Source organism: Panthera pardus, unplaced genomic scaffold (assembly GCF_024362965.1).
Source record: "Panthera pardus isolate Hobbes unplaced genomic scaffold, ASM2436296v1 HiC_scaffold_17, whole genome shotgun sequence".
Taxonomy (NCBI): domain Eukaryota; kingdom Metazoa; phylum Chordata; class Mammalia; order Carnivora; family Felidae; genus Panthera; species Panthera pardus.
Window position 1 is genome coordinate 24,199,452 of NW_026526732.1, and position 13,110 is coordinate 24,212,561.

Genomic DNA, 13,110 nt, shown 5'->3' on the forward strand with positions numbered 1-13,110 from the left:
TGAAAAGACAGCATATATGTGCCAAAGTCATATATCAAAAACATATTTCAAAACTCTTGCAAGTCATTATGAAGAAGACAGACAATCCAATGAAAATACCCAAATATTTACTGGTACTTCATAAAAGAAGCTGGGCAATTAACCAACAGTTAAACATCAGTAGTTATCGTAGATATATGAATTAAACCACACTGGGATTCTACTCTATAACTTCTTTTTTTTTTTTTTTTTTTTTTTTTTTTTTTTTTTAGCGTTTGTTTATTTTTGAGAGAAAGAGACAGAGCGTGAGTGGGAGAGGGGCAGAGAGGGAGGGAGACAGAATCGGAAACAGGCTCCAGGCTCTGAGCTGTCAGCACAGAGCCCGATGTGGGGCTCAAGATCATGACCTGAACTGAAGTCGGATGCCTAACCAACTGAGCCACCTAGGCAGCCCATACTCTATAACTTCTATACAGGTTAATATAACAACACTAAAAAATGTCAGCACCAGTTGTATTTGAGAAGTTATAGTGCAATAAGAACTCTCATACATTCTCATACATACATTAGAAAATTGTACAAATACTACAGAAAAATGTTCAGCAATTTTTAGTCAACTAAGTTTATAGTTTATAAAATCCAAAAATTAATATGAATGATCACAAAAGGACTTACATAAGAATTTCCACAATAGCATTACTCATGATGCCCCAAACTAGAAACAATTCAATGTCCATCAACACATAAATGGATAAACAAACAGTGGTGCATAGTGTATGATTCTATTTTTTCGAATGTCCAGAATAGACAAATCTATAGAGATAGAAAGTAGATGAGTGGTTTCCAGGGGCTAGGGAGAGAGGTTATCACAATTGATCACTCAGAGGCATGAGGTTTCTTCTTGGAGTGATGAAAAAGTTCTAAAATGAGAGGGGTGCCTGAGTGGCTCCGTCTTGGTTTTAGCTCAGGTCACGATCTTATGGTTCCTGAGTTCGAGCCCCGCATCAGGCTTTGTACTGACAGCGCTGAGCCTGCTTGGGATTCTCTCCCTCCCTCTCTTGCTGTCCCTTCCCCACTCATATTCTCTCTCTCTCAAGAAATAAATAAATAGACTTAAAAAAATAAATACAAATAGATAGTGGTGATAGTTGCACAATTCTGAGAATATACTAAAAATGACTGAATTGAGCAATTATAAAGGATGAATTTTATGACATGTGAATTTTATCTTAATAAAACTGTTAAAAAATAAACTGTTATAATAACAAGATAATAATTACACAGCAATTGAAGAGAATGAAAAACTGGTATTCACCACAAGATGGTTTAATAAAAATATACTAATTAAAGGAAACAGATACACGAGTACATGCTTTTTTCCTCCAGTTATATTAATTCAAGAAGAGGCAAAATACATAGATGATGAAAAAGAATAGTTAGGACAATTAGAAGTCAGAATAAATGTATGTCTTCTGGAAGACGGGATGGATGTGGAAGTGGCATTTGAGTGTATCTCAGGGAAATGTTCCATATCTTTGGTGATGATAGAAGTGCATATATAAATGTATAAAGAACAACACACACTAAGGATTATTGAACTCTATGAAATTTTTTGCACATATAATATCCCTAAAAGAGTCAACACCATTTGTTACACTGTAAAATTATATAGAGAGTTATGTAATATGGTATTATTTAATTTTATGGAAAACTCCAATGTTCATAAACAATTACTTTCCTTTACCTTGCTTATCATTATCATTAATGTACTTGTCAGTAATTATTTAACTGCAAACAGTACAATTTCCTTCTCTTTCCTTGTCATGACCTTGATGGTAGGGTGGCTGAGAAAAAGCTTAGGGAGCAAAGTCTGAACAGCTTCAGGTTTAAAGAATATCACTTGTTGTTCTGGGTAATATTTTTACTGTGATTCTATTTGTAAACTTTCCAAAAGAAAAAAATATATATAACATTGGAGTAATGTGTAATAAACTATGCTGAGAATATTATAAATGAAAATTATTCTATAAAGCACAACTGGATGAAAAGACAGAATTATGAGTCCGCAGAAATACATTAAAACTATATATGGTAATCAGTGATGGGTGGAATTTTTCAGAAGTAATTCAAATGCTAATGAATCTGGTCAAATCTTTCAGCTGGGAAATGAGTGGACCTGTTTTGTTGTTTGCTCTGCCAGCTTCCAATTTCTTTCGGCTGAGAAAATCCTTTTATGAATTAATAAAAGCTTTCCAGACTGAAAATAGGGGGATATTCAGCTTAATGGCTAGAATGTGTTGCCAGGATTTTGTAATTTAGACGGTTTGTTATGACTAGAACAATGCTCCAATGCATTGAACTTTAATGTTGAAATGTCAGCTTCCTACTGAGCAGTTCTGGAGCCAGGCCTACACCTGCTTGCTTTTAGAAGAGTTGTCATTTGCTTCCACCTCCAGCAAGCAGAATTTTGAAGTCAAAATGATGATAATATTAGGCATTTTTTATCTTCCAAGCATGCTAAGACATTTACTAAGAAAACCTGTGTATAAACCAAATACCCTCCCTTTTTAACATTGGAATAAAAAAAAAGAAAAGGAGCAGGAGGATTCAAAAATCTGGAAAGAAAAGGTCAAAACACCATTGCATTTTATCTTGAATTCAAAACTTTTCAAAAAATAAATGTTTAGTTCTCCTAAAAAATATGACAATTTTTGAGTCATTACTTTTCATGTTGACTCATGAGTCATAATAGATGCAGTTCAATTTGCAGGGACTAGGGGTGACCAAATGTGGCTTGATATTAAAGTCAAACAACAAACAATAGAATGCCTCCCATGGTACCATCTAGGAAATAATCTCTTTTAAATTCTCAATTTAATCCACAAGGCACTGGAAGAATTAATTTGAGTAATAGGTGAAATTGTTATTTTCAAGGGATTTTTTAGTGAGTAATTTGAAATAGGGTTATGTCTAGTAATATTAACCACATAGCTTTTATCAAGTTAATTATCACCTCCTGTGGTGCCCTATCATTTTTATTCACTTATTCTTAGAAACTGTCTACTTTTGTAGGAAAAAAGAAAAGAAAACAAAACAAAACAAAAAACAGGAAATACATCTCTAGAGGGAAGGGGACACAGGAGATAACAGTTAGTGAGTCTTACATTGTGAAGTCACAGTGACTGAAATTTAGGCTCAGATCTGGATGATTACCTGAGGCATATGCATGGGCATCCTTTGACCATATACAAAGCAAAGCCCATTTTTAACATGAGTATATTTGGGCTTTCTCTGGACATTTCTTCAATATCCATATTCATAATATCTTTCATTTCTTGCTATTTTTCCTTCAAATTTTTATTTAAATTCCAATTAGTTAACATAGAGTGTAATATTAGTTTCAGGTATAGAATTTAGTGATTCTTCACTTACAATACCCAGTGCTCATCTCAACTGGCCTCCTTGATATCCATCACCTATTTAACCAATCCCCCCACCAGCCTCTCCTCTAGCAACACTAAGTTTGTTCTCCATAGTTTAGAGTCTACTTTGATTTCTCTCTTTCTCCCTCTCTCTCTTTTCTCACTTGTTTTGCTCACTTGTTTTGTTTCTTAAATTCCACACATGAGTGAAATGATATGGTATTTGTCTTTCTCTGACTGACTTTTTTTTACTTAGCATAATACTCTGGCTCCATTCATGTTGTTGCAAATGGCAATATTTCATTCTTTTTATGGCTGAATAATATCCCATTGTATAAATACACCTCCTCTTCTTTACCCATTCATCAGTTGATGGACATTTGGGTTCTTTGCATAGTTTGGCTATTGTTAATAATGCTGCTATTAAGATTGGGGTAAATGTATCCCTTCAAATTAGCATTTTTGAATCCTTTGGGTTAATACCTAGTAGTGCAATTGCTGGATTGTAGGGTAGTTCTGTTTTTAACTTTTTGAGGAACCCCCATATTGTTTTCCAGAGTGGCTGCATCAGTTTGCATTCCCACCAACAGTGTAAGAGAGTTCCCCTTTCTCCGCAACCTTGCCAACACCTATTATTTTCTATGGGATGGGAGAAGATATTTGCAAATGGCATATCTGATAATGGATTAGTATCTAAAATATATAAAGAACTTATAAAACTTAACATCAAAAAGACAAATAATCCAGTCAAAAAATAGGCAGAAAACATGAATAGACATTGCTCCACAGAAGACATACAGATGGCTAACAGACACATGAAAGATGTCAACACCACTCATCATCAGGTAAATATAAATCAAAACTACAATAAGATGTCCCCTCACACCAGTGAGAATGGCATGTCTATTGTATCCTAAATGTTACTTTTAATGTTATTTTTGTTTAAAGTGGAGAACATAAAGGGAGTTGCAAAGTAATTTCTTTTAGAATTGCTCTCTAATTTTAAAAATCACACCAATGTTTTTACATTTGTTACTGACTGGAATGTATTTATTTAACTATATTTTCTAATGGTGACAGGAATAGGTCATTATCAAGTCTAAAACCTTCAGTTTAGTTTCTCCACAAACTGCTACACTTTTCCCATTTATATTTAATAAATTGACACCATTTTTAATGAAACATGTAGTCACATAACAACTTGACATAAAGAGATGAAAGTAGTACAAGCAGAAGAACATGGATTTATGCAAAAGTAGACAGCAAGCCACCAGACTGCACTGCCCTGTGGATTACCTCGTTGTTGTTCAATGAGGAATGTGTAGGGTGCGTCTTTCTGGCACAATTATTCAATGATTGTTACTTAAGAGAGTATCTACTGTATAAATTAAGAGTAAAATAAGCCATATCCTTTCATTATATCCACTGATTGGATATGAAATGTTGACCAAGAATTGGAGTGGCATTCTAAAATGGGGTTGGCTATTATCCAGTTTAATGACAATTATTATTTTAGATTTGAAACATTAGAGAACCCAGTAGACAAGATGTTCAAAGTGTACTCAAGAAAGAAGAGAAGACAGATGGAGAAGCAAACAAAACATGTCTAATCTCTTCAAGTTACTAAATGCTTCACTTGGTACTCACTTTTGCTTCCATGTTTGTATTTTTTTACTGTAATCATGTCTGGTGGAATATGCCTGAATATTTTTCTGTGTAATACGCAAGGAAAAAAAGTACATAAAATTTTCATTTGTTTTCTATTTTATTGGTTTCCTCTACAATGTCTTATCATCTCACCATAAGTATACAATAAACAACATTTTTATAACTTACCAATTTACTACTTCCATAATATTAACTAAAAAGATCATAAAAGTAGTGAATATTTTTAGATTCATTTTAGTATTATTTTATTCGTTGTTTATAATTACTTCTTTATCCACAATACAAGGCACACAAAAGTAAAGATAGCAACCGTTTTAGTGCTTTTACGTGACAAACACATTGTAGGTCAAGCTTTTGAAGACCTGTGTTTTTGTATCAGGTGATTGGACGATAAAACATGGTAAGCATCGAGTGTTGTAAAAGACACATTTTAATTTTACAAGTGAAATCTAAAGGTAACACAAGAGCAGTCGGATATCCCAATAGATGTTTTGACTATCAGAATATACAATTCAAGATGAAATGTCATTCCAGCAGATTATAGAAAAACATTATAGTAATTATGAGAGTTATGGAGCATGAGAAAAAGAATGGCAAAAGAAAAGTAGTTTAGATTTGAAACATCAGTATGCCCAAGAGCATACATGTGCCACTCATTATGCATATTTTTTGTTTCTAATTCAGTAAGCCCATGGAAGTATCTGGAGGTTTGCACTTTTAAACTAGAATGTTAGATTCATAAAATGTAATCTCTGTGAGAAAAACAAAAACAAAAATTTGTAACTTTTTTTTCACTGATATATCCTCAAAACCCAGAACAGTTCCAGGATTACAATATCTGTTCATTAAGTACTGAATAAAAGAATAAACTAAAATGGGGTGTCTGGGTGACTCAGCTGAGTGTCCAACTCTTGATTTAAGCTCAGATCATGATCCCAGGGTCATGAGATCAAGCCCTGTGTTGGGCTGAGTGTGGAGCCTACTTAAAATTCTCTCTATCTTCCTCTGTCCCTCTCCCCCACTCATGCTCTCTCTCTCTAAAATTAAAAAAAAAATTAAAAATTAAAAAAGAAAGAATAAGCTAAGATCATGCTAGTATAGATTGACAACTAAACACATTTTGAAAATACTCTTAGGTTGATAACTAGAATATCAACAGGGGCATCTGGGTGGCCCCGTTGGTTAAGCGTCCAACTTCAGCTCAGGTCATGATCTCGACGTTTCTGAGTTTTAGCCCCACTTCAGGCTCTGTGCTGACAACTCAGAGCCTGGAGTCTGCTTCAGATTCTGTGTTTCCCTCTCTCTCTCTCTCTGCCCTTCTCCCACTTGTGCTCTGTCTCTTTCTCTCTCTCAAAAATAAATAAATATTAAAAAAAAGAATATCAACATTGGCTCTGAGGACTAGACAGTAATTCAGATAGGAAGTGCACAGTATCTGAGATTTTGTCTATCCAGGCTCTCATCCATAGAGAGACAATATATCTCCTATCCTACAGTGACTTTGCTCATTGTGATTTTGGAGTGGGTAACCCGCCTGCATTTTCCCCCATGTTTTGCCAGGAATAGGCATTGACTTTGTGTCCAAGGAAACCAGAATATTTCCTTTCCACCAGATTGGTTTAGTGGTAAGCACACAATAAAAGCAGTGTTGTTCATGGCTGGGGTTTTTGGTGTCCTTCTTTGCTCCCAAATGGAGATGGTCTATTTGGGAATTAAACCCAGAGCAGCAAAAGGAACCTAGAGCTACAGACAGAGATAGGGCCCTGGTGGATAATTTTTTGAATCCTTGAATCTAACTATCTCTGAAATCAAATCCACCTGTTTAGTAACATCAAATAATGTACTTAAGTTTCTGTGTAATCTACTTTGGGCTGGGTTTCTGTCATCAGAATTCAAGAGTACTGATTAATACACCAGAAATGGACACAGGTTAAAAATTGTCTTTGATACTGTGTCTTCAACTGCAGGTTTAAAATCTAGTAAATTTTCTGAGAACATGTGAGTGTGTATGTTATGTGTGTGTTGAATCTGCACGTGAACTATCACATAGCTTCAGCTGTAGGACATGAGGACTGCATATCTGTAAACCAAGAAGAGGATTTGATTTTGTTGACATATTTCCATTAGCTCCAGATCTGTTTTATAGTGTCCAGATCCGAATATCTTAAATTTCAGTCAGTTCCTGAGAAGGGTATTTTGTAAAGCACCCCTCAATGTTATGGGGCAGTATGAAGACATTAGACTATGAAGTCCTTAAATCATGTCTCTGATAATCTGTTTACAGTAGAAGAGTTTTAAATGATATTTAATTAGTAAATAAATACATTTCTTCAGTAAACCATTTATAAAGGAAATATAATTCAGAGATCTAGTGACAACACTATGTCCTGGCTCAGGATTTAGGTGTTACTTTTGTAACTTATATCCCATTAACACTTTATGTAAATTGGCTGCTAAAACCTAGTGATATTATCTAAGAAATGAGCATTGTATGACTGCTAATTTTTAGTTTATACCCATTTTCAGAACTATTTCCAAGTAATCTTTGTCAAAGATTAAGGCATTACATAGTGTCGTAGACTCTAAGTCTCAAGTTCCCTCTTGTCTAGCAAGAGAGAAAAACACAGGATTAAAAGCGAGAGATGGGGGCGCCTGGGTGGCTCAGTCGGTTAAGCGTCCGACTTCGGCTCAGGTCACGATCTCGCGGTCCGTGAGTTCGAGCCCCGCGTCGGGTTCCGGGCTGATGGCTCAGAGCCTGGAGCCTGCTTCCGATTCTGTGTCTCCCTCTCTCTCTGCCCCTCCCCTGTTCATACTGTGTCTCTCTCTGTCTCAAAAATAAATAAATGTTAAAAATAAAAAAAATAAATCTTAAAAAAAAAAAAAAAGCGAGAGATGGCTAATGTTCAGGAAAAGACAAGAGCCCTGAATAAGGGTCCTTGCTCCGTTTTTATCAGGATCAGAAGGCTTACAAACATGGCGGTGGACGTGCACAAAGAGAATGAATCTGTGAACATCAACTCACAGACATGAGGGAAAGGGGGTCTTGAAGATATTCAGGGTTAGGGGTTTGGGTTAATACAAAACAAAATCCTGGCAGCAGGCAGTCAGGTGGAAGTTGCTTACTGCGGATATGAGGCATCACCTTTGTTTATCTTAGCTAGCCTAGGGGATGAGACAGGTAGGACACGTGATCCCAGAGTTAACAAGGCACCTTTCTTTTGTAAATCATCTCCGCTCTGGACAGCTTCACTCAGTACAGAGTAGTGGTCTATAGCCTAATTTACCAGTTTGCCTAATTTGGTCCTTCCTTCCTGTGAAAGCAGCTTTCTGATATAGTACTAAATTGGGGGACACTTCTGCCCTTAATGCCTAATCTTGTTTATTTCATATGCCTATGTTCTATATTGAGGCCTTTGCCCCGCCTTCTCTATACTGGAGCTTCTGCCGCCCCTTCTCTATACTTATGTACCTAATCTTGTTTACCCAAACTTGGGTGTGTGCATCCTATGGCTTTGTAATTCTTTATGCTTTGTTAACCCGTGGGTGTAATCCCAGGGAATTTCTAAGCTCATTCCCCACAAAATAGGATTTAATAGAAAATTAATTTTTACTGATCATTACATTTTATTACCTTCAATTAATAATTTTTAGTGCTATTTTCTAAAGAGATATCAATTTACCCAATAGACATAGATAAAGATGGAGATGGAGATTGAGGCATGACAAAGTTATCAATACAAATGGATATAGTAATTATCTATTGCTGTGTAACAAATGACCCCAAGACTTAGCAGCCTAAAAGAAACATTATATCACCCAGTTTCTATGGGTCAGGAGATCCAATGTGGTTTGGCTGGTGGTTCTAGCTCAGCATCTTTCATGAAGCTGCATTTAAGATATTGGTGAGGGCTGCAGTCATCTGTAGGCTTTGGGTGGATGGAGTTTTCATATCCAAGATGGATGATCTCTCATACGGTTGGGCAAGTTCATTCTGGCTGTTGGTAAGAGGCCTTATTTTCTCACCCCATGGAGTCTCAACCTGGCTATTTGAGTATCCTTACCAGTTGACAGCTGCTTTCTCCCAAAATAAATGATTCATCCCCTATTTCATTCTGAAATGCATCTACAAAATAAAACAAACACAAGCTTCTACAAAATACTGCTTGGGATTAATGTCAACCCATAGGCCTGGCAGTGTGAAAAGAATTGGGCATAGCTTTAACACCAGAGCTGAGCCAAGTTGCCCACCAGCTCTCCAACTGAATCTGCCATCTACCAGTGTCACAACAGGGCCCCACCTCCAAAGTAATATTGTAAGATCTGGTTTTCAGTGGTGCAACTAGGGCACAGACTGTCACCTGGGGACAACCAAAAATATAATGTAAAATAAACACATACAGGAAAGGAAAGACCAAACACAGGAAGCACAGGAAGGTAGAAAACGTGAGAAGGAGAGAAAGAGAAAGTCCAAAACTAAACAGAAAAACACAGCAAAGCTTTCTAAAAATGTGCTTTCAAATGAAATGCCAAACATAAATAGGCATTTGAAGATCTAAAGCTAAGAAAGCCAAGAAAATTAACAATTAGAAAATGAATTTTATCCAAATGAAATAATTTTTACAGCTGTCTGATAAAAATTAATATATAGTTTGGTTATTATAGAGAATTGAACACTTGTGTGTCTTTAAGTTCCATCTTGGATCCCCAATGAAAGCTACAAGTAATATTTTTAAGGCATAAAATCACATAGATGGTTAAAACAGGAAAGCAGCTAAACTTTGCCTTTAGAACACTATCTTAAGCTGCCTTTTTCTCTTCCATATATAACAAAAAAATAGTTGAAACAATTTTCAAGTTCCAAGCAACCAGTAGCAGTGAAGAAAATGTATTGTATAGTAGGTCAGTGAAATATATGAAGTTGATTCTCTGACCTCTGTTCAGCTAAACAGAATAGAACAAGGCTCTCTCAAGTAAATGTGGCATAAAGAAGAGTGCCTTTGAGAAAAACAGCTTAGATGGCTCTTGTTGGAATAAGTTTTCTGCTTAAAATTAGGCCCAAAATTGGGGAGCTCGGATGGCTCAGTCGGTTAAGTATCCAAATCTTGATTTTGGCTTAGGTCATGATCTTAAGGTTTGTGGGATCAAGCCCCACCCATATCTCTCTGTGGGAGTCTCTCCCTCTCTGCCCATCCCCCACCTGTGCTTGCTGGCTCATGCTCTCTCTTTCAAAATAAATAAATATTTAAAAATAAATTAAAGTCGATCTCACAGTTTGTGGGCTCTGTGCTGACAGCTTGGAGCCTGGAGCCTGCTTCTGAATCTGTGTCTCCCTCTCTCTCTGCCCATCCCCTGCTCACGCTGTCTCTCTCTGTCACTCAAAAATAAATGTAAAAAAAAATTTTTTTAATAAAATAAAATAAAGCCTAAAATCATCATCTTTTAATTCTTATCTAATATCAGTTTATAATCTCCTGAGGCTACTGAATATTGGAAAACCATACAGTAAATCAGAGTTGCAATGATAACATTATATAAGTATTTTTTACAGTTTGCCCACTTAATTGTGTTTCATAGTAATATGCCCAGTGATATTTTTTTCTTACATTTTCTTCTTTAGACTACAATAGAATAGTATTCTCCTGTGAGAAAAACAGTGTATATATATGATTACTAATTTCTTTCCTATGTGAAATGATGATGTCTTCATCTTTGGTTATTCTTTCAGAATTGTTCTGATAGGGGTGTCATCTTCCAGATCATTTAGCTTCAGAGTTATTTTAAAAATCTGAATCACATTTTTCCAGAAGATTGCATAGCATATTTTCTATCTTTGAAACAGAGCATCTGGCACAGTGTATATGTATTTTGCTGCTGGCGAACAGTGTTCCTTTTTCTCAAATTAGAAATAGGAGATGTTAAGAGTTTTCTTTTAAATAAAGTATATATTTTTTAAATTCTTTTTTAAATGTTTGTTTGTTTGTTTTGAGAGAGAGAGACAGAGTGCGAGTGGGTGAGGGGCAGAGAGAGCTGGAGACACAGAATCTGAAGCAAGCTCTAGGCTCTGAACCGGCAGCACAGAGCCCAACGCAGGGCTCAAACTCATGAACCGTGAGATCATGACCTGAGCCGAAGTTGGATGCTTAACCAACTGAGCCATCCAGGAGCCCCAGAATAAAGTATATTTTTAAAAATATACCCCCACTCACACACAGATACATCAAAGATACTTTCATTGAAAGTCAATACAGAAAGGGCAGAGTAAAAAAGGGGTATCAAGGGATCAGGCAGACATGTATCAGTTCCCTCAAACATTAGTACTTAGGATTTTTAAAGTCTATATAATTCATGTCCTAAGGTATATTTTGGATTTGTCACTAGAGATTGTGGTTAGCATTGTAATATGAGATACTGAACAGAAGACAGTCATGAAACTCTTAAAGGTATCTATATGCACCAAAGTTATAATAAAAGTTATGCTATAAAGTTGTTCTGAATCAGTGCGTGGTATGTGCTTCCTTCTCCATGAATGTTGATGCCTTCTTCTTAAAGGTCCAAGTTAAAGTGAAAGGAAGTGAGATAATGACATCTAATAAATATCTAATATTTCATGTTTTATTCTGGGTTTTCAATCCATCAAAATTTTTTAGAATTTTTCAGATAACAGACTCTAACCACAAGTGTTTAGTATTTAAAAAATCAGTAGGGGAAATCTCACCTAGAAAAGGGCTGAAGTGGAATAAAAATCCCAAACTCTACAATATTGCTTATAAATGCATACCGGCCTACAAACAAATTTTGGTTTGGTCAAAGTCAGATTCAGGACAATAGTAATAAGAAAAAAATATTTAAAGAAGAAGGGTTAACTTTAAAATTAATGTCACTGATGGATTCACTAATAATGGAAAACTTATTTGAACACTAGTATCAAAAGTTTAAACTATTAACTTCTGAATTTAGGAAGTAGTTTACATTGAACAAATGTTTTTCTTTCAGATTAAAATGCCCATCTCTTTAACCAGATTAAGCATCAACTTTTCACACCCTCTTTTCCCCTACAGCTCAAATATAGGATTGATCACTTCCTCTTTAGCATCAACATAATGCATTGTTCATATTTTAGTGGAACTCCTATCACATTCTGATTTGTTTCCACATTTTTCTCCCTCAATATGCTGATGAACTCTGTGAGTCTGTTTTAATCATTTTTGTATCCTTAGTACATAGCTGATACATTGGACAGTTAAAATGTCTTTAAATAAATGACCCAAATCATGGTCTTTTGGTATTGGTATTATATTGGAATTACCAGCTTTGTTTTCTGTAACTGGTACATTAGTAAAACAATTCCAAGATCTGGCACTAAACTCTTTCAGGATTAGTTGGATTAAAAAATACACACATTATACCTATCCATTTGAAATTAGATATATAAAAATTAAGCATTTCCTCTAAATTAATGCAATTAATAGATGTGAAATTTCTCCCAGTTGAAATAAATTTAGAATAAAGAACCATTAACTTGGATCTAAGAGTTCCTTTTAGGGGCGCCTGGGTGGCTCAGTTGGTTAAGCGTCCGACTTCGGCCTAGGTCTTCATCTCACAGTTTGTGAGCTGGAGCCCCATGTCAGGCTCTGCACTGACAGCTCAGAGCCTGGAGCCCACTTTGGATTCTGTGTCTCCCTCTCTCCCTGTCCCTCCCCGGCTCACACTCTGTCTCTGTCTCTCTCAAAAATAAATAAAAATTTAAAAGTTCCTTATAGTATACAAATACATCAGTTGGGGTGCCTGGGTGGCTCAGTCGGTTAAACGCCTGACTTCGGCTCAGGTCATGATCTCGAGGTTCGTTGGTTTGAGCCCTGCATCAGGCTCTCTGCTGTCAATACAGAGCCTGCTTCAGATCATCTGTCTCCCTCACTCTACTCCTCCTCCAGCCTCTCTCTGTCTCTCAAAAAGAAATAAACATAAAAAAGTATTAAATATATATATATAAGTTTTCCCTAACTCTTCCTTTTAGAAGTATGTTTCAAAGAAGTCTACTAAA